The 24701-nt window shown below is 37.6% G+C and overlaps 1 long non-coding RNA gene across 2 annotated transcripts in view; it reads left to right on the top strand.

Annotated features, from left to right (window-relative positions):
* LOC103008605 (uncharacterized) overlaps positions 1-24701 on the top strand; it is a 448254-nt gene that overhangs the window by 130887 nt on the left and 292666 nt on the right. The window contains exon 3 of one of the 2 annotated variants that reach the window (XR_009009521.1): positions 23550-23666. The exons of the other annotated variant lie outside the window; for it this stretch is intronic. This is a non-coding gene — a long non-coding RNA (uncharacterized LOC103008605). The remainder of the gene's footprint in view (positions 1-23549; positions 23667-24701) is intronic. 2 annotated transcript variants of the gene reach the window in all.

Consider the following 24701-nt stretch of genomic DNA (forward strand, 5'->3'; position numbering starts at 1 on the left):
CAGGCTCAGCAATTGAATCACATGATTTTTATTCTTCAATTTGTTAATGTGGTGTATAACATTGATTGATTTGCAAATAATAAATCATCCATAATTCCTGGGATAAATCCCACTTTATCATGGTGTATGATCCTTTTAATGTATTGTTGAACTCGGTTTGCGAATATTTTGTTGAGGATTTGTGCACTGTGTTCTTCAAGGATATTGACCTGTAATTTTCTCTTTTTGGGGTGTTTTTGTCTGATTTTTGTATCAGGATGATGCTGGCCTTGTAGAATGAGATTGGAAACGTTTTTCCTGAATTTTTTGTAATAGTTTGAAAAGGATAGGTGTTAACTTTTCTTTAAATTTTTGGTAAAATTCACCTGTGAAGCCATTTGGTCCTGGACTTTGTTGGGAGTTTTTTTTGTTTTTTTTTTAAATTACTGATTTAATTTATTCCTGGTAACTGATCTGTTCAGGTTTTCTCTTTCTTCCTGATTTAGCATTGGGAGATTGTACATATCTAGGAATTTATCCATTTCTTCTAGGTTGTCCAATTTGTTGGCTTATAATTGTTCATCATCACCTCTTATCATCCTTTGTATTTCTGTGGTGTTGATTATAACTTTTTTTATTTGTGATGTTTAAAATTTGGGCCCTCGGGCTTCCCTGGTGGTGCAGTGGTTGAGCGTCTGCCTGCCAATGCGGGGGACACGGGTTCGAGCCCTGGTCTGGGAGGATCCCACATGCGGCGGAGCAACTGGGCCCGTGAGCCACAACTGCTGAGCCTGCGCGTCTGGAGCTTGTGCTCCGTAACAAGAGAGGCTGCCATAGTGAGAGGCCCGCGCACCGTGATGAGGAGTGGCCCCCGCTCGCCGCAACTGGAGAAAGCCCTCACACAGAAACGAAGACCCAACACAGCCATAAATATAAAAATAAATAAATAAAATTAAAAAAATAAAATAAAATTTGGGCCCTCTTCTTCTTGATGAGTCTGGCAAAAGGTTTATCTATTTTGTTTGTCTTTTCATAGAGTCAGTTGTTAGGTTTCATTGATCTTTTCTATTGTTTTTTTTTTCAGTCTCTATTTCATTTTTTCTGATCTTATTTCTGATTCTTTCTCTCTATTAGCTTTGGGTTTTGTTTGTTCTTCTTTTTCTAGTTCCTTAGGTATAAGTTTTGGTTGTTTATTTGGAATTTTTCTTGTTTCCTGAGGTAGGCTTGTAATGCTGTACACTTCCCTCTTAGAACTGCTGTTACTGCATCCCACAGATTTTGGATTGTTGTGCTTCCATTTTCATTTGTTTCCAGGTATTTTTAAATTTTATCTTTGATTTCTTCAGCGACCTATTGGTGCTTAGTAGCATATTGTTTAGCCTCTATGTGTTTGTTTTCCTTGCAAATTTTCTTTCTTGTAGTTGATTTCTATATCATAGTGTTGTGGTCAGAAATGATGCTTGATATGATTTCAGCCTTCTTAAGTTTACTGAGATTTGTTTTGTGGCCTAGCATGTGATCTGTCCTGGAGAATGTTCAATGTACAATACAATGTGAAAAGAATGTGTGTTCTGCTAGTTTTGGATGGAATGTTCCATATATACTTATTACAGCCATCTGATCTAACATGTCTTTTATGGCCAATGTTTCCTCATTGATTTTCTGTCTGGATGATCTGTCCATTGATGTAAGTGTAGTGTTAAAGTTCCCTACTATTATGGTGATACTGTCAGTTTCTCCCTTTATATTTGTTTTTGTAGTGCTTTTTCGTTTTTTTTCTTCTTTGCTCTCTTCCCTTGTTATTTGATGACCGTCTTAGTGTTAAGTTTGGATTCCTTTTTCTTTTTTGTTTTTGTTTTTTGTGTATCATAGATATATGTAATTATTTTTAGTTGATCTCTTAATTTCAGACACATTCTAACAACCCTGCATTTTTACTCCCCCACCCTGTTTAATGTTTTTGATGTCATATTTTACATCTTTTTGTTTTGTGTATCTCTTTACTACTTATTTCGGATATAGATGATTTTACTATTTTGCCTTTTTACTACTAAAAGTAGTAAAAAAGAGCTGTATGATTTAGCTTTATAAGTGGTTGATTTACTACCTTTATGTGTTTGCCTCTACCAATGAGATTTTTCCTTTTGTAGTTTTCATATTTGTAGTTGTGGTCTTTTCTTCTTAGAGAAGTACCTTTAACCATTTTGTGTGAAGCCAGTTAGTGGTGCTGAACTCTTCTAGCTTTTGCTTATCTGTAACAGTCTCTCTCTCTTTCAAATCTGAGTGATAGCCTTCATGGGTAGAATATCTTTGTTGTAGGGTTTTTCATTTCATTACTTTGAAGGTATCATGCCACTCCCTTCTTGCCTGCAAAGCTTCTGCTGAAACGTCAGCTGACAATCTTACAGGAGTTCCCTTGTACGTAACTAGTTGCTTTTCCCTTGCTGCTTCTAATACTCTCTCTTTAAGTTTTGCCATTTTAATTAAAGTCTTGGTGTGGTTCTCTTTGGGTTGATCCTGTTGGGGCTCTCTGTGCTGGGCCTGGATGTCTGTTTCCTTCCCTGGATTAGGGAAGTTTTCAGGTATTTTTGCCTCAAATAAGTTCTCTGTCCCTTTTTTTTTTTCCTCTCTTCTTCTCTGGGAACCCTAATGCAAATGTTAGTATGCTTGCTGTTATCCCAAAGGTCTCTTAAACTGTCCTCATTTTTAAAAATTCTTTTTTCTATTCTGCCTGGGTAATTTCCACCACTCTGTCTTCTAGTTTGCTGATCTGTTCCTCTGTATCATCTAATCTACTGCTGACTCCTTCTAATGTAATTTTTATTTCAGTTATTGTATTCTACAACTCTGTTTGGTCCTTCTTCATATTTTCTAACTCTTTGTTAAATTTCTTACCGTGTTCATCGTTTCTTCTGGGTTTGTTGAGCGTCTTTATGATTGTTATGTTGAACTCTTTATCGGGTAGATTGGTTATGTCCATTTCACTTTGTTCTCCTTCTGGAGTTTTGTCTTGTTCCTTTGTTTGGAAAATATTCCTTTGTTGCCTCATTTTGCCTATTCTCTATATTTATTTGTATGTACGGGGTAGGTAGGTTATGTTTCCCCATCTTGGAGAAGTGGTGTTATGTGGGAGATGTCATACGGGGCCCAGCAGCACACTCCCTTCTGGTTACCAGAGCTGTATGATTTAGGGGTGCCCCCTATGTGGGCTGAATGGACCCTTCTGTTGTGGTGGGGCCCGCTACTGTGAACGTGCTGGTAGAAAAGGCTGGTTCTCTATTTATTGCCAGGTCTTTCCTTGTGTGGAAGCTGCCAGCCGTGGGTAGGCAGGGCTGGGTCCTGGTGTAGCTTCCTGCATGGCCTGGAGAGTCCTAGGGCTGCTGCCAGACTGCTGATAGGTGGGGCAAGGCCCCAGAATGGCTGGCTCCATGGCTCTGTGGTTTGGGCCTGGTGCTGGCCCACTGGTGGGTAGGCCTGGGGGGGTTCTGGGGCAGCTGGCTGCAGGCCCTGGGGGATCCTGTGGCTGATTGTGGCCTGCTGGTGGGTGGTAGAGCCAAGAGTTTTGAGTTAGGTTGGAATAGTGGCTGAGCAAGAGCTAAGAGAAATGAGTTAAGAGACTTCAGAAATGCCTTATGGTATTTATGACTCAGTCATTTTGGGTTCCTGCAAAGGATGTGTGGTCCTTTGGAGTGTCTGAAAGAGATAGAACATTCTTGTAATTGAAGCATGTATGCCAAGTGCACATGTTTAAAAAGCCCAAATAAACTCTGCAGTGTGTATATAGAGTAGGCTGGAGTCATTGCAGAACTGGTCCATATCATTTTTTATGAAATAATGGTGACCTTGGAGGTTGAAAGAGGGAATGTTTTACTTGGCAACCTTACTTCTATGTCTAGAATTTATTAAAGCCAATTGTGTAATTAGACTTACTGTACAATTGTTTGTCAAATGACTAGACCTATTTCCTTGAGGATAATAACACTAAAATCAGTAGTGTGCTGGTAAATGAATTAACAACTGGATCTCAAAAAAAAGTGTGCATATACATATGTACTCAAGTTTATTACATATTTTACTGACATAAAAGATGTGTAGCACACAATTCACAGTTAATAATAAATTATACAGTACTTTTTATTGTAAATTCCATTATAGTCAACTGATTCTTACAGAATGCTCTTGTTAATTTTTTTCCCAAATTCTTGTTTATGTAGCCAAGTTATGGTTGCAGCTGGTGAATTAGTGTGGTTCTGACATGAATACTGGTTGATATTTTCATTTACAATAATGAATGATATGAAAGTGAAACAATGAGGCTATATGCTGGAAATTTACTCTTTTGTCAATAATGCCAGCAATTTCTTTGCTGAACTGTAAAATAATTTTCAAATACTGGCAGAATATTTTCTGAGCTTTTGTGCTATTCAAAATGTAATGACCATAGATACAATAAACTTTTATGTTTAATCTGTATTAGTAGTAGTTTCAATATCGACAAAACAATAGATTAAGCCCTGATTCATAGGTTTTGCTGATTCTATGGTATAAATACTCTTATGGTCAATTGAGAATAGACCATGGTGAATTTCAAGGTACCAATGTGAATCATTGCACTTGGAGTTGGGAAGAGATCTTCATTACCACACCATGATATAATAAATCCAGCATACACATAAATTACACATAAATACCTTCAAGAGCATCAGACCAGCTGGCTATAAACTTGAGGGCTCCTACAGCCACCTTCAGGTTTGGTCATACATTAGAACAGCTCACAGAATTCAGGAAAGTGCTATACTTAGGATTATAGTTATATTATAGCAAAGGATACAAATTAGAACAAGCCAAAGGAAGAAATGCATAAGATGAAGTTTGGGGAGTGTCTAAACATGAAGCTTCTGGTTGTCTTTTCCTTGTGGAATCCTGGGTGTCATTACCTCCTCCCAGCTGTGATGTGTGACAATACTCAAAACCCTCAAAATTCCCAACCTGGAACACTCACATGAGCTTTTGATGTCCAAAGTTTTTATTGGGGCTTGATGATATGCTGCTCACATGGCTGACCTTTAGTCTCCATCCCCTCCTGAAGATTCAGCCTATACTTTAATTATCCATTTCCTCCAGAGATTAAAACTGATAAGGCATATCCCACAGTTCCCATTGTAAATCACAGTGTTAGATTATTCAGTGGTTAAAGCCCCAGGCAGCCAAAGACACTCCTCTCAGGCAGGGTATTCCAAGGACCTAGAGATCACCTCCCAGTACCTGAGGGCAAAGACCAGACCTCTTTTTAGGTAAAGTTAATTTTTCACTATACAGATTTTGATAGGGATTCTGTTGAAACTGTAGGGTTGTTTGGGTAGTATTGTCATCTGAAAAATATTATGTTTTCCAAACCACGAACACAGAATATCTTTCCATTCACTTAAGTCTTTAATTTCTTTCTACCATTCTTTATAGCTTTCATTGCACAAGCCTTACACTTCTTCTGTTAAATTTTTTCCTAAGTGTTATATTCCTTTTGATGCTATTATAAATGGAAGTTTTTTGTTATTTTATTTTAGGATTATCCATTGCTTAGTGTATAAAAATATAATTGATTTTTGCATATAATTTGTATCCTGCAACCTTGCATAACTTGTTTACTAGTTCTCGTTGTGTGCGTGTGTGTGTGTGTTCCTTAAGATATTTTATAAACAATATTGTTATCATCTGCAAATGGAGATAGTTTTACTTCTTTTCTAATTTGGATCTTTTTGTTTCTTTTTCTTGCCAAATTGCCCTGGCTAGAACCTCCAGTACAATACTGAATAGAAGTGATGAGGGCAAACATCCTTGTCTTGTTCTTGATCTTAGGAGGAAAGCTTCAGTCTGTCATCACTAAGTATGATGTTAATTATAGAATACTCATAGATGCCCTTTATTAAGTTGAGGAGGTTTCCTTGTATTCCTCCTTTGTTGAGTATTTATGTACTTTAATAATTGTTGTGTTTAACAACCAGATTACAAAGTTCTTCATAACGTAACAGTTGGTACTCTTGAGCCAATACAAGCCAGCTGTAGCATACTACAGTAAAGTCAACCCTTTTACTTATTTTAACATGACATTTTCAACTGTGGCAAATGAGACCTCCCACATGCTAATTCAGTGAGTGCTAATGTGGTTATAATGCTAACGAATCCCTTCAAGAAAAGGTTAAATAAAAACATTAATTTCCATAATAAAAATCAGTTACCCCATACTTTTTTGAAAACGAAAAGTATATCTTATATTAAATAAGTAACTTGCTTTGGGAGTAAAATTTTTCAAGTACCTAGTATATTCATTTATGTAATTTAGTGAGATGCTTACTGTATAAAATGAGCATATTCTGATCGATTATCTAGTAGCCTGGCTGTCCTAATTCGAGTTTAATTTGCAAAAGATGCTGTCAATGAACATCACGTCTGTTTTGATCAGGGTGGTTTCTGCGGTTGTGAAAGTATTAACCACAAAGCAATATTCAGTAATAACAACAAAAGCATTAGTACTATAGCTGTGGAAAATGTCTCATTGAAAAACACATTTCAAGGTGCACTGTTTTGGTTTTGCCTCATTACATGTGCAATTAAGGAATAAACAGAAAAAAAGTTTTCTCCTCTCTTCTACCCCAGTTACCTTTAGGAAGTTTAATTAATCTAAGAAATTTGTTGAAGAAGTAAATTTGAATATGAAACTTTGTCATGTAGTCTGAAAGCATATTAGTGGAACTCCATAATGGTTTATACCTGCTATTTTTTCCATGAAAATAGAAAAAGATGGCATCAATGAAGTCAGAATCTATCATTTATGGTCTTTACTTATACTTAATCTTTGTTTTCTATTGCTAGGTTTTATTAAACCATCAATTTAATGATGTGAATTGGTTAGACAAAGGCATTTGAGACATATCTCCATGATTTTATAGCCTTTGAATGTTCAAATTATTGAGATGTTTGCTGTCTTTTGTATTCTTATTAAACCTAAGTCGCCCTTTTTAGCACTTAGCAGGGCCCTTGGGGGAAATTTATTGATTCTTCTTAGAGTATGAAATAGAGAATAGAAGTTTGGTCAGAGTCAGATATGAACCCCAGAAGTTAAAAAGTCACATATAAAAAAATCCTCATTTAAAGCATTTTGAGCTAAAAGATGGCTTAAGAGGGTTGATAATTCTCAAAAAAGTTTGTAATTATCATAGTGTGAACAAGAAAAGGTATTAGGATCTAAAGAAAAGGCACCAACTCAAAGAGTGCTCCCTTATCAGTTTAGGCTTATTGGTATAAAGTAGATGTATTTGGGGATGTCTTTCCATCTTACAATGACGTCCTTAGCCTTTTCTTGTGTCCATGGACATAGCTTCCTGGCAACCATCTTCATACTATGTGATTGTACCTCCTGGAGCAGCAAATTGCAAGTGGGAAGGAAATCTGACCCAAACATTATTAGACATTGATTTATGAGAGAATGAGTTTCTCTGTGTATCTGGAACTATACCATAGGGACATGGGGGTTCTGGGCAGCTATCTTCTCTCTGCCTTGTGTACTGAGGGGCATAGAAAGCCAGTTAGAAGGAATGAAGCAGATGCACATGCAAAGAGAAGAAAAGATAGAAAAATACATGCTGTTTAAAATGTCCAGGGGATTTTGAGCATGAGAAGGAATACTCATTATTCTTTGTATTCTTTGTTCAATTATTAATCTCATATTCACGTAGAAAACCATTTTTTGTTGAATTCACATTTAGATATTGATTGCAAATTTTGATTAAAGTCCTCTAAACAATTTAAACTGAAGTTATACATTTAGTGTAGTTGATTCTTTTCCTCAAACTCCTTGAACAGCAAATGAAGCATAGGTAATATAATGATTACAGATCTTCTGAATAACCCTTTACCAAGGATAGTTACAAAAATACTAATACCTTCTAATTAACTTTGTTTCTTATTTTTTTGCCTCATCTCTTTTTACGGTTTCAAAAACTACAGTTTCTTAGGGTTTCAGAAGTTCAAATCGAATATATTTTTATATATTCCTCAATTTGTTTTTTGAAATCTTACCAAAACAAAAGTTAAAGAATATCTCAGACAAGCTGGGGTGCAGGTTTTGTGTTTTTAATGGATTGTATTTTATAGACAAAAGTTTTTTAGAACTCAGCCACTGGTCAAACAATTTTAGCTTTTAAACCTTTTCATTGAAATGTGACTTATATTCAGAAAACTATGCAAATCATAAGTGTATAGCCTAGTTACTTTTCACAGTTGAACATTCTTGTGTAACCAGCACCCAGATCAAGAAACAATACAGCAGAAACTAACACACCATTGTAAAGCAATTATAATCCAATAAAGATGTTAAAAAAAAAAAAGAAACGCTACAACACGCATCCCTAGAAGTCCCCCACCAGTTACACCCCCAGGTAACAAGTATAGTTATTTTGAAGTCCTTGTCTGCTAATTCCAGTATTTCAATCACCTATGGGTCTTCTTTCATCATCTATGTTTTCTTTGTGTATCAGTTATATGATCTTGCCTTCCCCAAGTCTCCTAATTTTTGATGGTCCAGTGATCAAATACTAGTTCTCCAATTCTCTGAAACCAATTGGGTGTCCTCCAATTCAATTCATATTTTACACTAACTGGAGTAAGTGCAGACTCCACAGGTTAAGGGCTTACTCCTACAAGATTGCCTCCACTTCAGACACTAGCTGCAAATGAGGTCCCTAGGCTACCTACACTTCTTCTCAGATTACTGCAACTTTGGGGGTTCCCACAACCCACTCCAGGTTTGATGATTTGTTGCACTGATTTACAGAACTCAGGAAAGTGTTGTACTTATGATTACAGTTTATTGTAATGGATGCAAATGAATAGTCAGTAGAAAAGGTACATAGAGCAAGTTATGGGGGATACAGAGCTTCCATGCCTTCTTTGAGTGTACCATCCTCTAGCATATCAATGTGTTTACCATCCCAGAAGCTATCCCAAACCTCCTTTTTCCAAGTTTTTTTTTTTTTTAAACTGAGGTTTTGTTATATAGGCACTATTGATTAAGTCATTGGCCTTTGGTGATTGAACTCAACCTCCTACCTTAGTTCCTTCCTTGGAGGTCAGGGAATGGGGCTAAAATTTCCAACCTTATAATCACGTGGTTGGTTCCTCTGGTGACTAGCCCTCATCCTGAAGCTATCTAGGGGCCACACCTTGAGTCGTTTCATTGCCTAAACTCATGCATAAATTCATGCTCAAAAGGGGCTCAAAAGACACGCCTATCACTTAAGGAAGTTCCAAAAGTTTTAGGAGTTCTGTGCCAGAATGTGGCAGTGGTGCAAAAATAAAATATATTTTTTATTATGTCACAAATGATATTGTGAATGTTATACATAATAGAACCAAAAAGGTTCTAGATGATATTATCTTCCACCACAGATAATTCCTCTTTCCTCTCTTAGGCTCACAGGGCAGAGGACTGATCATGTCAATCCATTCAGTGTTTTCTTTGAGTCCAGCCTAGGTAACAGTTTTGGTAAGACTCTATATACTGTTGGTTCACCTACATTTCTAGAGTGGCATTCAACTGAGTGCCTGCCGGGTCTTTGTTTCCTTAGCCCCGTAAGACTGGGAAATTCAGCTCTTCAGCTTCCTGCCCCATGCAGCTTCAAAATTTTGCAAATATCTTAAGGGATAGATTGACCATGTGTTTCAGGACTCCCAAGTATCCAATTTTATCACTCTAGCTCAAAAGAAATACCACATCCTCTGCTGGTTTCTCTTTTTCCAACAGTGGCCTTCAGTCAGGGGTCAAGCCTGAGCTTCTAGTGAGCCTGGAATTGATAAGTGCCTCTCTGTGAAAACTGGCTGTGGAGCTCAGGGTCAATTTACCACTCCCTCTAGCGTTTTCATCTCTTGCCTGTTTTGTTTGCAATCTCCCTACTCCTGGAGGTTTTTCATTTCTTAAGCACGGCAGGATTTCAACCTGCGTTTTAGAAGACTTTGGCCTTGCTCTTTAGCTTTCCACATAAACATCAGAATTCAACAAATACTATTGAGACGCATTTGGGGCCCTTTAACTCACCAAGTTTTTCACTCTAGCCCTGTGCAACTGCTAAAAATGATGTTGATTTCTTTTACTCCAGTTGCATCTCTGTTTAGACCAAACCTAGGTACTCAGTTTCATTTGGTGCTCCGAATCAGCAAGCGCCCCCAGGGGAAAAAATATCTGCCACAATCTTTAATTTACCTCTAAATAGTTCTCTTCTGGCTGGAATTTTAGTTCTTCTAATCCTTATTGTCTCTATAGTTTCATGCAGTTTCCATATACTTTCTTGTAATTTATCTGGCTTTTTGTTCCTTCTTGTCAGTAGGAGTGTTGCCCTGACCTGCTACACGGAACCTAGAAGTGGATGGGTTGCAAAACTTTTATGAAAAATGTGCCACTTGTTAATCATAGAACTCTTTTATATTTGTTTTTCCTACAGATTTTGATTTTTTGAGACTACATACATTTTTGACAAATGATCTGTTCTTTATTTTATATGGCATGACGTTTATAACTCATCATATTGGCATGATATATTGTTAGATAACCATTTTTTATAATTAGTATACTTTATTATAATTAGTGGCTTTGTTCCTGGGAGGCAAAGATGTGATTATGTGTCATTTTTTTGCTTCTTTAGGACGTTTGGCTAATTGATCATCTTGGAAGATATACTTTTGCCAGAGCTAATCAACTGCAGGGCTTTCACTCTTCCTGGTTCTAACAATGAACCCTGTGGATTTGTTCTTCCTGTTCTTGCATAGATACTACTTTTTGTGGTGCTCTTTGGCTCACATGTGTTCATTCACTCTTGAAGAAGCTGGTATATATCTATATTTTTTAGACAGACATATGCTTAACAGAAGAATAAATATCCATATATATTTTTTTCTTTCCTACTTGTTAAAAATCAGTAAAAGTTCAGTAATCTGTTATATTCACTCTAAATTTGTATCACTACATTTTTGTATTCTTTACATTAATTGTTTTCTTTTCTGCATCATTATGGGCTCATGGCCTTTTACACATTCACGGTCTTTTATACATTAAATTATATATTAACTTGTTTCAATTTATTATTATTATTTGCTCAGATTGACATATCTTGGTCAGTGAGAGATCTCTAAATTGTCTCATTTGACTTCTGGAGTTCTTGGAAGCAATCTTTACTTTTTGAAAATAGTGGATTTCTAACCCATTTTAAGTTTGTTCTTCCCAAGATGTGGAATCAATTACCCTCCACTGAGTGTTGGTGACATCCTAGGGAAGAATACTAGAGATCAAAGAGTATGCATGAGATTGAAGGTGGGTAAGAGAGCCATTACTTTCATTACGTCTCTCTTAATAGTGACAGGACTGAAAAAATATTTATTTTTATGATCTTTTCAACACATCTTTTCAATTTAACTTATGGTTGTTTCCTACTTTTCTTATATTATGAGTTTTATCAACCGCTATTATTAATTTTGCCCTCTTTGAAATGTGACACCCTTCCACTTGCCAGTTTTAGTCCTTTCTGAGAAGTGGTTGTTTTCATACCCTTATTTGGGCTTCATATCCCTTTATTCTTAAACTTCTATTGCCAGAATTAGCTCCAGTGAGCTTTTGCTTCTTGCAACCAAAGGTCTTAACAAACAAAAGCTTATTAACTAAAGATGAATATGAGTCTGGCAGATGGGCTAGAGGATATGATTTACTGAAATTTGTTAAAAAAAGTTGTAAGAATAAGATTCTATTTATAGTTTGTTTAGAGAAAGAAGAGTAAGCAAGGGTGTTTTAATGGTGTAGCAGTAGCAGAAAAAATAGGGAAGGCTACAGAGAAAAGAGAAAAAGCTGTCAGGGAACATTATTTTCAAACTTGAGTAAGTAGAACATTCATGGAGAAGAAAGTTGAAATCCACAGGGAACACCTCATTTTAACTGAGTTTAAAATTATCTAGGATGTAAAAAGTATGTCCATGGATACAAAGAAATGACTGGACTATCGTCAGTGATCTTTGTGGAGTCCTGGTTACAAGAGTGACATTAGAAATGGAAGGGAAGCATCTACAATTCTGATTTTTTTATTTGAGAGGACATTGATGGGCAGGGCACTGGTTGTAGGTGAGACTGTAGAAGATGTAATTCTAGTAATGGTTTGTTCATGCTTAGAAAAGATGGCACAAGGGACTGGCATGGGCTTAATAATCAGTGACCGGGACAGTAGAGCCTTCTGTCCTCTATTTATTTCCTTCGACAGAGTTACGGATATCCATTACAACAGACATTGGCACTTGGATTTCAGCAAGGCATTTGATAATATGTCTCATGACATTCTTATGAATAAGAAGAAAGTTAGTTGGTTAATGGCAAAAAGCAGGCAGATTTATAACTGGTTAAAAACTGTACTCACCAGCATTGATGTACACATTGGTATCTATTGGAATAATCAGTTAAAAGAATGAAAGAAACATTTCTTTCAGGGCTGCACAAAGATGATATAGCCCAGTGCTTTTTTTCTGTCCCTTCATACCAGCACTGTCCAGTAGAATGTTCTGTGATGATGGAAATGTTCTGTATCTATGCTGTTCAGTACACTGGCTACATATGGTTTTCTGAGCATTTGAAATGTGGCTAGTGCAACTAAGGCACTGAATTTATATTATTTTATATTTAATCATTTCAAATTAAAATAGCCCCATATGGCTAGTGGCTACTCTATTGTACAGCACAGCTTTAAACTATCTCCAGTTTTTAATGAAACACATGCAAAGTGTATATTTTTTATTAAGATTAATTTAAAGCTACATTTTATAGGATTATGAAATGGTTTTGCTAAGAGAATCGTCAACTGTTTACAGACGATAAAAATGAGGCCCAAAGGAAATGATTTATTCAGAATCACACAGTTATCAACTGAACAGGGACTCAAACTAAGGTTCTTTGAATCTCAGTGAATATATTTTTCACATGTACCATATTGTAGAAAATAGCCCTTTATAGGCATATAAGTGGGTATTAGATATTGACTTCCAGTGACCAAGCAGTAAAAAATTTTCCTTCTGAATATTTTTGATAATGAGTAAAGATAAGTAGTATCTGAAGTCAATATATTGACTCTTTGTAGATAAGGATTCCTAAAAATTCCTAAAATGGAATGTTGAGTTTTTTTTCTCAGTTATGAAGGCCAAAGCTAATTAATGTTAGCTTACAGTGAGTAAATGTGTATCCTCTTGGGAAGACTATTTTTAGGTCCCTGAACTTAAGAGTTGATTTCCTCTTCTTTTTCCTCCACTCAATTGAAAAATATATTATTTAGGACTATGGCACTGTGCTAATGTATTTCTGAAAAAAGAAAGAGGTGACCTGCTGCTCTGCGAAATTGTAGCAAGAAATCAACAGGGAAGGGATTAGAACAATTGAAATCTTACATTCACAAAGGGAGGAAATGAAGTTTGATTAATAAGATTTATAGTCTGTATTTATAGGAAAGAGAATAAAACTGTATTTCAAATATTATTTGTACCAAACTAAACTCATTATCTTCTTCCACCTTCCAAGATATAAGAGAATTCCTCCTTCTAATATCAAATTGAATGGGCATATGCATGCTTGTATAATTTTCTTAAGAGTAGAAATGGATTGTCTTGATGCCATTTTAAAGAAAAATCTGTTTGTTCTGTCTCCTCAAGTGTAGGGAGGTGATGTGTAAAGTGGGATTTTTATTTTTCAGAGAGGAAAAAAATCCCCTAAGAAATCGATGTAGTTTTAAACTCTGGTTATTGATATATTTAAATCCTCTTGTTTTATTCTGGTAGGTAAAGGGAGGGAGGGAGAGATTTTTTTAAAAAGGAGCTGAATCTGAGAAGTGCCAGGGTGGAGATAAAGATGGGGAAAGCAATTTATGCCCCACAGAAATCATCGCCCATGTGGGTTAGCCATTCTTGAGTCCCCGTATCTGGTCAATGTCTGCAGTACCCTGGCTATACCTCTCTCTCTGATCCCTACTCTCCCTCTGCCCCCGTATGTATCGAATACCAGAAAAAAACCTCAGAGATTTTGTAGTCAAATTTTCCCATTGTACAGAGGAAATTGACTTGCAAGTAGTGAAGTGATTTTCCTGTGTTTGCACAGAACGTTGACAAAGTTGGGGGTCTCATCATTCCCAGTTCAGCATTATTTTCTCTCTACTGTGCTACTCTTCCAGTCCTGCTTATGTAGAAGTTTGAAAATGGCTTAATTCTTGCTTCCAACCATTTAATATTAATATTGATTAACATAGCAAGTACAATACCTGTGTTTCACTCTGGGCTTCATTGTAAGTTACATGTGTGTAGAAGAAAATGTTTTAGGGCCAATGATTTGCTTCCTACAGACAAAACTCAAAAACAAAACAATCCCCATCCCCCCCCCCAAAAAGAAACATGGTTGTATGCCATTTAGCCTCTTCCTCTTATTCTGATTTACAACAGTATTTGTTGTGTCCTTTGTATGAAGAATGTGGGACTTAGCTCTGTAAGGAGTTAGCTCGTGAGATAAAGTATCTGTATTAGTAAAGCTAGTTTCTGCAGTGCTCCAGTATCACTCTCCCACCCCAGCCCTCACTCTGAAGATTAGGTCTCACTCAACTAACATATCACTTCTTCAAAGATGCTTCCTTGTCCGCCTTCTCTTATGCTGCACCTCTTATCCCCTTCACTCACATCTATATTACTCTATCTTCTTTTCTTCATTGCTGTGATCTTATCTGAATTTATCCTCTTTCTTTTCTCATCATTTGTCATCTTCCTCAATATTATGTAAGTTTCATGAAAACAAGGATCATCTCTGTCTTACACAAACTATAGAATAATGCCTGATACTAAGTAGATACTCAGTAGATATTTATGCAGTGAATGAATTTGCCTTTGACTGGGCACACATCCGCTTTCCCCCTGGTGCCTGGGTGGTTGATGCAGGGGTAACATCAACTTCACCAATGCCTGGTCTCCTCCAAAAGCAACTGAGATCCTGCTGTTGCAGGCGGGTAAACAGTCTCAGATTCTACCCTCTGTTAAAGGCTGTTTTCCCTTTCAACCCCTGGGGTTCTTTCCTCCTAGTTAACCAGTCATAGCCGTATTAGTCCCTCTCAGCAGGTTTTAGTGACTTTGAACTTAGGTCTTGATAAGGACTTCAGATTCCTAGGACTAGTTTTCCTTCATTATCATGTCCAGTTTTTCCTTTTCCTCATATTAGTAGGCATGTACTTTTTTTTTTTTCTTAAGGAGAAATTCACATAACATAAAATTAATCATTTTACAATCAACAAATCAGTGGCATTTAGCATATTCACAGTGTTGTATAGCCACGACCTCTATGTAGTTCCAAAACATTTTCATCACTCCCAGTAAAACCATGTATTCATTAAGCAGTTATTTCCCATTCCCCACATACCCTCCCCTAGCCCCTAGCAAGCACCAATCTGCTTTCTATTTGTATGGATTTGCCTATTCTGAATAGTTCATATAAATGGAATCATACAATATATGTGGACTTTTGTGTCTGGCTTGTTTCACTTAACATGTTTTTGAAGTTCATCCATATTTTTAGCATATATTAGTACTTCGTTTCTTTTTATGATTAAATATTACCCACTGTATAGATATTCCGCAATTTGTTTATCTATTTATCTGTTGGACATTTGAGTTGTTTTCACCTTTTGGCTACTTTGAATAGTGCTGCTATGAACATATGTGTACAAGCATGTGTTTTGAGTCCCTGTTTTCAATTCTTTTGGGTATATACCTAGAGATGGAATTGCCAGGTCATATGGTAACTCTATATTTAAATTTTTGAGGAACTTGGTATTTACTTTAAAAACTATGTCTTTAGGCCACAAGGAGCCTCAGAGGTGGTTGATGGCAGAAAGAAAGGTCTACCTTAAGTTGACATCCCAAATTCCACCAAATTAAAAACAACTATCATTTTTAAATGGTAGTTACCCTTGCCAAAAAACAAAAACCCAAACGTCCCCTGCTGTTCCCCAAACAGCTACAATGCCTGTTATGAGAATATTGAGATCCAAAAATCATGCATGGAATCTAACATATAGTAAGGATTAATATATATTAATTACCGTCTTTCATAATTTATTAGTCACTTGACCTTAGAGAGGTCATTTAATCATTCTGGTCTCAGTTCTTTCATTGTTAAAAATAATCTTATTCATGAAATTGGGGGCATGGGGAAAAAAAACTCAATGGAATTTAGAAATTTACTGATGGCTAGAAAAAAATCTTTTAAAAAAAAATAAATTTATTTATTTTATTTATTTATTTTTGGCTGCATTGGGTCTTTGTTGCTGCACAGGGGCTTTCTCTAGTTGTGGCGAGTGGGGGCTACTCTTCGTCGCGGTGCGCGGGCTTCTCATCGTGGTGGTTTCTCTTGTTGCAGAGCATGGGCTCTAGGTGCGTGGGCTTCAGTAGTTGTAGCACGTGGGCTCAGTAGTTGTGGCTTGTGGGCTCTAGAGCGCAGGCTCAGTAGTTGTGGCGCATGGGCTTAGTTGCTCCGCGGCACGTGGGATCTTCCCAGACCAGGGCTCAAACCCATGTCCCCTGCATTTGCAGGCGGATTCTTAACCACTGTGCCATCAGGGAAGGTCTAGAAAAAATCTTAATAGTCAAGTCCAATTTTCTGAAAATACAGTCGAGGAAGCTATATCCTTGAATGATTATGTGACTAGCCCAGGGTCACAATGTTGTTGCTGAGCTTATCACCCTGGTCCGCAGTCTGGTCCAGGGTTTTCCATCCCATAATGTAAGTTCTAGTTCACTTACTTCCTATTTGTTTCCAACAATTGATTACCCAGTATAAGCTGGAGACTGGGCCTGGCATCTAACATACTTTAACTCGTGTCCTTGCAATAATCCTACATTTTACCAGTGAGGAAACAGAAGTTCATGGAGTTTTGGCAGTTTACCCATGGTCATACAGTTAGTAAATGGTGGAGCCAAAATTGGCAATCAGGTGTGTTTGACACCAAATTGTGAAATTTCCTGATACCACAAGTTGTAGACCTTAAAGAAGGGAGGGGTAGAGTGTAGAATCAGCAGCCTTCCCAGCCCAGCTAGAGTGATCTACCTAGAAGTTGTCTTGCCCAGACATCCTCCTTGTAGCATTCTAGAAATCCCCTCCTACACATATCTCTACCTGAAATCTCTGGTGAGAGAGGAACCCTTCCCTTCTTTTGGCCTGCCATTTGGCCTTGAATGTCCCACAGGTATAATTGTGACTCCAGGTAGCCAGGTGATATCATGATTATTTTCCACACAGGGGAAACAGAAGATGGTATTCCAGGTCAGATTTGCACAAGGATATCACAAATACCCTGTAATTTTAGCTGCCCCAGAGTAGTTCCTTGAAATACCTTTTTCTAAAGTGTACATCCTTCGCCAAATTATAGAAGCCTAAAATTGCGAATAGGTTCTGAGACCTGAAAAAATTTTCAGAGAGCTTGGTTTTGAAAGGCATATTAGGTTTGCTCATTCAACAAAATTTATTGAGTGTCGTGGTAGGTGACCAACGCTGCGCTTGTCACTGAGTATATAACTATGAATAATATATGACCTTGATTTCAGAAAGCTCACAGTCCAGTGGTAGAGATGGAAACATAAATGTATAAATTACAATACAAGCTGGCAACTTTTATCTTAGTGGTGTGAGAAGACAGACTTTCTGTGTCTGGAGATCTGCAGGCACACACATTATTCAGGAACATTGTGTCCTGACTTACCTTTCTCCCCTCTGTGAGGATATGCCTGTGCTGATGCTGAGTTTGGATTAAGAACCAGGAGGGCCTGTTGTTTGTTAACATTTCCTAAAAAGCAAGATCATAGCTTGTTACTAGAAACTCTTCCGGAATGGTGATTATAAGCCCAAGTGTAAAAGGGTGGTGGTGTAGCAAGATTTCGGCTTCTGGGACTTCCCTGGTGGCGCAGTGGTTAAGAATCCGCCTGCCAATGCAGGGGATACGGGTTCGAGCCCTGGTCCAGGAAGATCCCACGTGCGGCGGAGCAAGTAAGCCCGTGTGCCACAACTACTGAGCCCGTGCTCTAGAGCCCACAAACCACAACTACTGAGCCTGTGCCCCACAACTACTGAAGCCTGTGCACCTAGAGCCCGTGCTCCACAGCAAGAGAGGCCACTGTGATGAGAAGCCCGTGCACTGCGACGAAGAGTAGCCGCCACTTGCCGCAACTAGAGAAAGCCCGCCAGCAGCAACGAAGACCCAATGCAGCCAAAAACTAAGTAAATGAATGAATAAAAATTAAAAAAAAATATGTATATATATTAAAAACAAAAACAACAAAATGATTTCAGCTTCTTTCTCAAATATGGCTGTATCCTACCAGAAGGGAGAGTGTCAGTGGCAGCTACACAACCTGTGGGGAACCAAACAACAAGGAAAAAGCTACGCAAGAATAAGCTGCATGTGCTCCTGCTCTGTGCATCCACTTCTGTTAGGTTCTGTGTTTAGCCATTAGGGAAATACATTGAAAACTGTGTGTGTGTGTGTGTGTGTGTGTGTGTGCATGTGCATATACGTGTCGTCTTCCTGCAGCTCCAGAGCCTGACCTTCAGTGCTGCAGGCAATAAGAACACAAGGCTGTGAAAGCACTGAGGAAGATGAATCTACTTTGTGTGGCTTCACAGAAAAGGTGACATTTCAGCAAGGTCTTGAAAATTAGTATGAGTTTTCCAGTTGAAGAAGTTGAGGAGGAAATGCCAGACAGTGGGAACAGAATGTGATGAAAGTAATGAAAGAGCCTGAGGCATTCAGGGACTAGTAAGGAGTCCAGTGTGTTTGTGCAGCAGAGGTTGTATGTATATTAAGGCAACATTGACTGGAATGTGGGTTGTAGTCAGATTGTGAAGGACTCTGATGCCAGGAAAAGAAAATTGTACTGATAATGAGTCATTGAAAGGTTTTAGGCAGGGGTAGGATGTGGTCAGATTTGGTTTTTGGGAATATAAGAGGCAGTAATGCAGAGGATCAGTTAGCATGGGAAGAGAATGACATTTGAAGAGAAAAATTAGGCCTAAGATAAGGCAGTGGCAGTTTGGATGAGGAGGGAAGGCTGAATGTGAAAGGTCTTTCTGATCTGAAGGTTGAGGAAGGAATTGAGAATGCCCGTAGTTTCTAACTTGGTCAGATCATTAAGCTGGATGGAAAATGTAGCAGAGTGGATATGGGTTTTGGAGGTGGGGGGAAAAATGGGAAAATAATGAGGTCAGTTTTGCCCATGTTAAGTTTGAGGTGTTTTTAAGGACATCAAGTGAAGATATAAACAGCTGGAAATATAGTTCATGAGATACAGATTTTGGAGTCATTGGCTTATAAATTGGTAATTGAAACTTGACAGTAAGGTCATCCAGCATGAGTACATGGATTAAGAGTAGGATAACTAAAGACGGAACCCTAAGAGACATCAAAGTTTAATGTAATGTAGAAGAAAAATCATGAATGGTGATGTTGACCTAAAAGCAGGAGAACTAGGTGAGACTGCCCTCCCAGAAATTAAGAGAAGATTGTGGAGTGGTCAAATGCAAATGTTGTATACTTCTCCAATAGTATGAGTATTGAAAATAGCTCATTAGATTTGGCATTTAGGAGATCAGTGTTGACTTAGTAAATGTGGTTACTATGGAGTGTTAAGGAATAAATTAGAAATGACAATGTAGGATATAGTAGGTGTAAATAATATTTTAAAATTAATTTTTGTTTTTATCAAGGTGATACATGTGCATATTAAGAAAATTCAGAAGCTGCTAAAAGGCTACTAGGAAGATTTTCTTATCTTTTCTCTTTTATTTCCATTAAAAAAATCTTTTATGTTCTATTTTCTGGAAATTTCCTTGATTAAATCATGAAACTCTTCTATTGCATTTTAAATGTAGACAAATGATTATGCTTTAAATCATCAGAGCTCTTCTTTGTTCTTTGATGGTTTCTTTTTCACAATACCCTGTTCTTGTTTCATGTATATACTATCTTCTTTTATCTTTCTGAGGAAGGAGAGACAGGACTAGAAGTAATGATGCTGAGAACTCCAAAGAATTCAAAGTAGAACATTTCTATGTGTTGTTGGGAGAGGAGGGTCCTATTCACTCATGCAAATGGAATTCTCATGGGCCCATCCCACCAGGCAGATTTGTCCTGACGTGGTTGAATATTAAGGGTAGACACAGCTTAGGTTCAAGCCAAGAATCCTGCTACAAAGACATATATGCAGGCTCTGTTTTGTATGCTGAACAAAATTCAGACCCATACCAAACTATTGGAGGTAATCATGTCTACTTTGGCCCAGTGGGATGATTAGAAAATCATAGCTATTGTCAGATCCTAATTTGAATATCAGTTAGAACCAAGTAGCTCATTGGAGTGAGATCCAAGAACCTTATGACTTAATATATATATTTCTATTTCAGGCAGAGCAGAAAACCAGAGTGAAGATCAGGGCAGAGATTCATGTTTAAGTTGTATTTTTTGAGTTCTAACAACATGCTCCAAATTTTCATACACATTTTCTCATAGAATTTTCACAGTAACATCATGAGTAGGTATTGCTGTCTCATTCTTGATAAAGAAATTGAAACTCAGAGAGGTAGTGAATCTTACCCAGTTAAGAGAGACTAATGGGATAACCAAGGCCTTCTGACTCCAAGTCCAAAATTTTATCCACTAAACCACCTATTTGTTCCCAAAGCAAATAAGGAAGAAAACCAAGAAAGTAAGTTGCAGAGAAGAGGAAGAGGCTGCCCACAACTCCTTGATCACCTATTTGTAATTTCTTGAGTATTAATTAGCATGTATCAGAATTTTAATTTCTCCCTAGGAATAATTTGTTATTTGGTCCCATGCAATCTTTTCCTTTACATTTATTTTACTCTTTAACCATTTCCATGTTTGAAAGTTGGGAAAGGGTGGATCATGGCTCTGATAACCTTTGTTTTAGTTATCTTGCCACAGGTAGGGTTTGACTTTTCCATTATTATACGGTAAGAAATATAAGTTTATTGTGGAAAAACTAGAAAGTATAAATAAAAATTTAAAAATTAAAAAAAATCCGGGCTTCCCTGGTGGCGCAGTGGTTGAGAATCTGCCTGCTAATGCAGGGGACACGGGTTCGAGCCCTGGTCTGGGAGGATCCCACATGCCACGGAGCAACTGGGCCCGTGAGCCACAACTGCTGAGCCTGCGCGTCTAGAGCCTGTGTTCCGCAACAAGAGAGGCTGCGATAGTGAGAGGCCCGTGCACCGCGACGAAGAGTGGCCCCCGCTTGCCGCAACTAGAGAAAGCCCTCGCACAGAAACAAAGACCCAACACAGCCAAAAAAATAAATAAATTAATAAAAAAAAAATCCATAATTCCTCTACCTAGAGAAAGTCACAATTTCCACACTCTCTTTATTCATGGATATATATATATATATTTTTAAAGACACCAATTGTACTTGAACATTTGTTATTTTTTTTTAATTTTTTAAAATTTATTTATTTATTTTTGGCTGTGTTGGGTCTTCGTTTCTGTGCGAGGGCTTTCTCTAGTTGCGGCAAGCGGGGGCCACTCTTCGTCACGGTGCACGGGCCTCTCACTATCGCGGCCTCTCTTGTTGTGGAACACAGGCTCTAGACGCGCAGGCTCAGCAGTTGTGGCTCACGGGCCCAGTTGCTCCGTGGCATGTGGGATCCTCCCAGACCAGGGCTCGAACCCGTGTCCCCTGCATTAGCGGGCAGATTCTCAACCACTGCGCCACCAGGGAAGCCCCAGGGATATTTTTAAATGGAGCCGTGTTATGTATAGTTCCATAAATTATTGTGAACATCTAATGTCAGTAAATGTAAATCTATACAGTTGCTTTCAATGATTTTAGAGTTTTTCATTATATGATTATAAGTAAAGCTTTGTTTTTGTTCACCCAGCATTCATTAACTGTTCACAAGCTTTGTTGTATACAGAATTCCAAATAGATTTCTTTTGTCTTTTGCAATCCCATGTCCCTGAACTTATTCACCTTCTAGGTGCTGGCAGAGTTGGACTTACGATTTTATAACTGCCAATTTCACTAGGCATTGAATTGACTTGATAGAAATTGCTGGAATTGTTCAGTGAGAAGAAGTAAATTGTTGTGTAGTACTTTTTTTCAGCATGATACCCTAAGTGAAGACACCAGATAAGAAGTGATTAAAGTACAGACCACAGAGGCTCTGAGTGAAAAGCAAGGGCCACTGCTTTATTGCTTTTCATATAAAAAAGGGAATAAAAAGGAAAAAATTTCGGGGACAAAGTGTAAATGAATTTGACTTGCTGACCCTTGAGAAATTTGGGATTTGAGCACTGAATCTTAAACACCTTCAGAGAATCACTGAGTTAAAAATTTAATAGATCAAAATGGAATATGAGAAGATAAAACCAGAAGGTTTCTCATACCTCCATGTAGCAATTGATATATCTTTTGAAAATTTCAGGTCATGGGAAAACTTTCCAGGAAACCAACTACATGTGTTAGTTGTTGAAAATTGCTTATTTTGAGCAAAGGGGAAAGCCAGATCCAGGAGAATAATAATGAGTGTTTCTCCGTTTCTAGGAAGACGTCTAGGAGATGTAGGTGATGTGGACCCTGATGTTGGGAAGTCAAGTGATGTAGCAAATCACTTTGTGATGTAAACAAATTAAATTATCAACCAGGAGATCTAGTTCATCCCTGTTCTACACTAACTTTTTGTGTTACTGTGTACAGGTCACTTAACGTTTTTGTATCTCAGTATGTTCATCTATAGATTTGGGGATGGTTTTAACTCTGGTCTGATCCACCTTGTAGACACTGTGGGAATCAAATGACAGAATGATATAATGAGTTTGAAGACACTTTGAAAAGAACCAAACTCTCCAGCTTAGGGGTTCATGAAAAATAATAATAACTTTCATTTACTTCTGTTCAATCAAGTGCCTGGTTTTCTTGTTCCCAGAATACAATTCTTAAACATCAGAACTGTTTCCCTCATTAGAGATCCTCAGTAGAAGACCTACCAGTTCAAATAGTTAATCCTCCCAGAGTTAAGCATTATTTGTTTAGAAGATAGATTTTTTTCAGTTGTGTATTTTAAAATATAATTTCATGTCTAGAAAATCTACATCAAGGTATGTAGTCTAAAACATAAGATCATTTCTTTAAAAAATTAGACTCAAACATGGAGAGAATGTGGTTAGCTAAAACAAAACCCAGCAAGGACACAAATTAAAAATCTGCTCGTCTAGTCCAAGAACTAGATTATTTTTCCCCACAAAAAAGGCTATGTATTTAAAATAAGTGGAAAGAATTTTAAAGAGGCAATGAAGGCAGTAAGGACTCTGAAATCATGGGAACACTTACACTTTACCTTTGATAAAACTGGGCTTCTTAAGTATCTTTCCTTAATTGGGGAAATTACACCCAGAATTTAGAGGTACTTTCATTATATGGGAGTCTAGACTTGTTTTCCCTTTCTTTTGTCCTAGGAGTTTGTACTGTAGATCACACAGGGCTGGGATAGAGAACATAAAAGCTTCGATTCTGCCGTTGAGAGTTCTGCGTGGCACCTGACTCACCCAAAAGACTTAATGTCCTTCCCCATTGTGAGTAATTTTCTCCCTATTCGTTGGTAGTATCTGTACTAGATCAAAAAGCTCAGTGGTATAATGGGAAAGCTTGATTTTGATTTTAGGCTTTTGGTCCCTCAATTTTACTGTGGAACATTTCCCAGCCCCCACCTAAGAAATTTGCTTATAAAATTTCCACCAAGAATCAACAGAAGTTGAATCTGGGGAAAGTTCATTTAGCACTTTTTGATAGTAGCTTTCAGAGAAGGAATAACTTTCAATCTGTTTGCTATATAGGACATTTTATAAATGTCTATATTCCAAACGTCTAAAGGAAATTTAGAGAAGGCATATATACTTTGTCCATTACTTCACCTTCTGGGGAGGCATTTGAATCTGTAGGATAACTTTGAGTGGTTTGTTCTCATTCTCCTACCCAGAGTCAAGGTCGTGATGACCTTTTTCCTGACTCTGATCTGTGAGTGGTGGTGGATCTAAATTGTCCCACATAAACAGAGACTGAGGTTATTTTTTTTTTTTTACATCTTTCAAACAAAGCATTCTCTTTTATTGACCATCTCTTTTAGCATTATTAATTTAAAAATCCTCTTGTTAGTTAGCTTTACCAAACATGTCTTTTCAAGCAGTGATGAGAACCAGAAGGAAATAAATGGGTGTGGAGTGAGAAGACCCCATGCTGCCACAAGCATTAGAAATTATAACCTTTTATGCAGATTGGCACTCAATTAATATTTGATTGATTGACAAGCAAGATCAATTTAGATTCTGTTGGCTAGCAGGCAGTATAATAGCCTTGAAAATTACTTGGGTGCATTGGTGAACACCTAGAGCTTTTAATGTATGAAAGCACAGATTGTTCTCACTTTATTGGGTCATAGAGTGAAGTGGGTAATAAGAAATCTGGAGTTCACTGTTCTGCTTTCACTACACTAGCTGTAGTTTCTACTTATGCTGATTACAGCCGTTTCACCTCCTGTCCCCCTCTCCCTTTCCTTTGCCCATCTAGCCCCTGAGTTTAGCCTCTTCTTACCCAAAGTAACTACAGACTCA

The sequence above is a fragment of the Balaenoptera acutorostrata genome, chromosome 10, assembly GCF_949987535.1.
Source record: "Balaenoptera acutorostrata chromosome 10, mBalAcu1.1, whole genome shotgun sequence".
NCBI lineage: Eukaryota > Metazoa > Chordata > Mammalia > Artiodactyla > Balaenopteridae > Balaenoptera > Balaenoptera acutorostrata.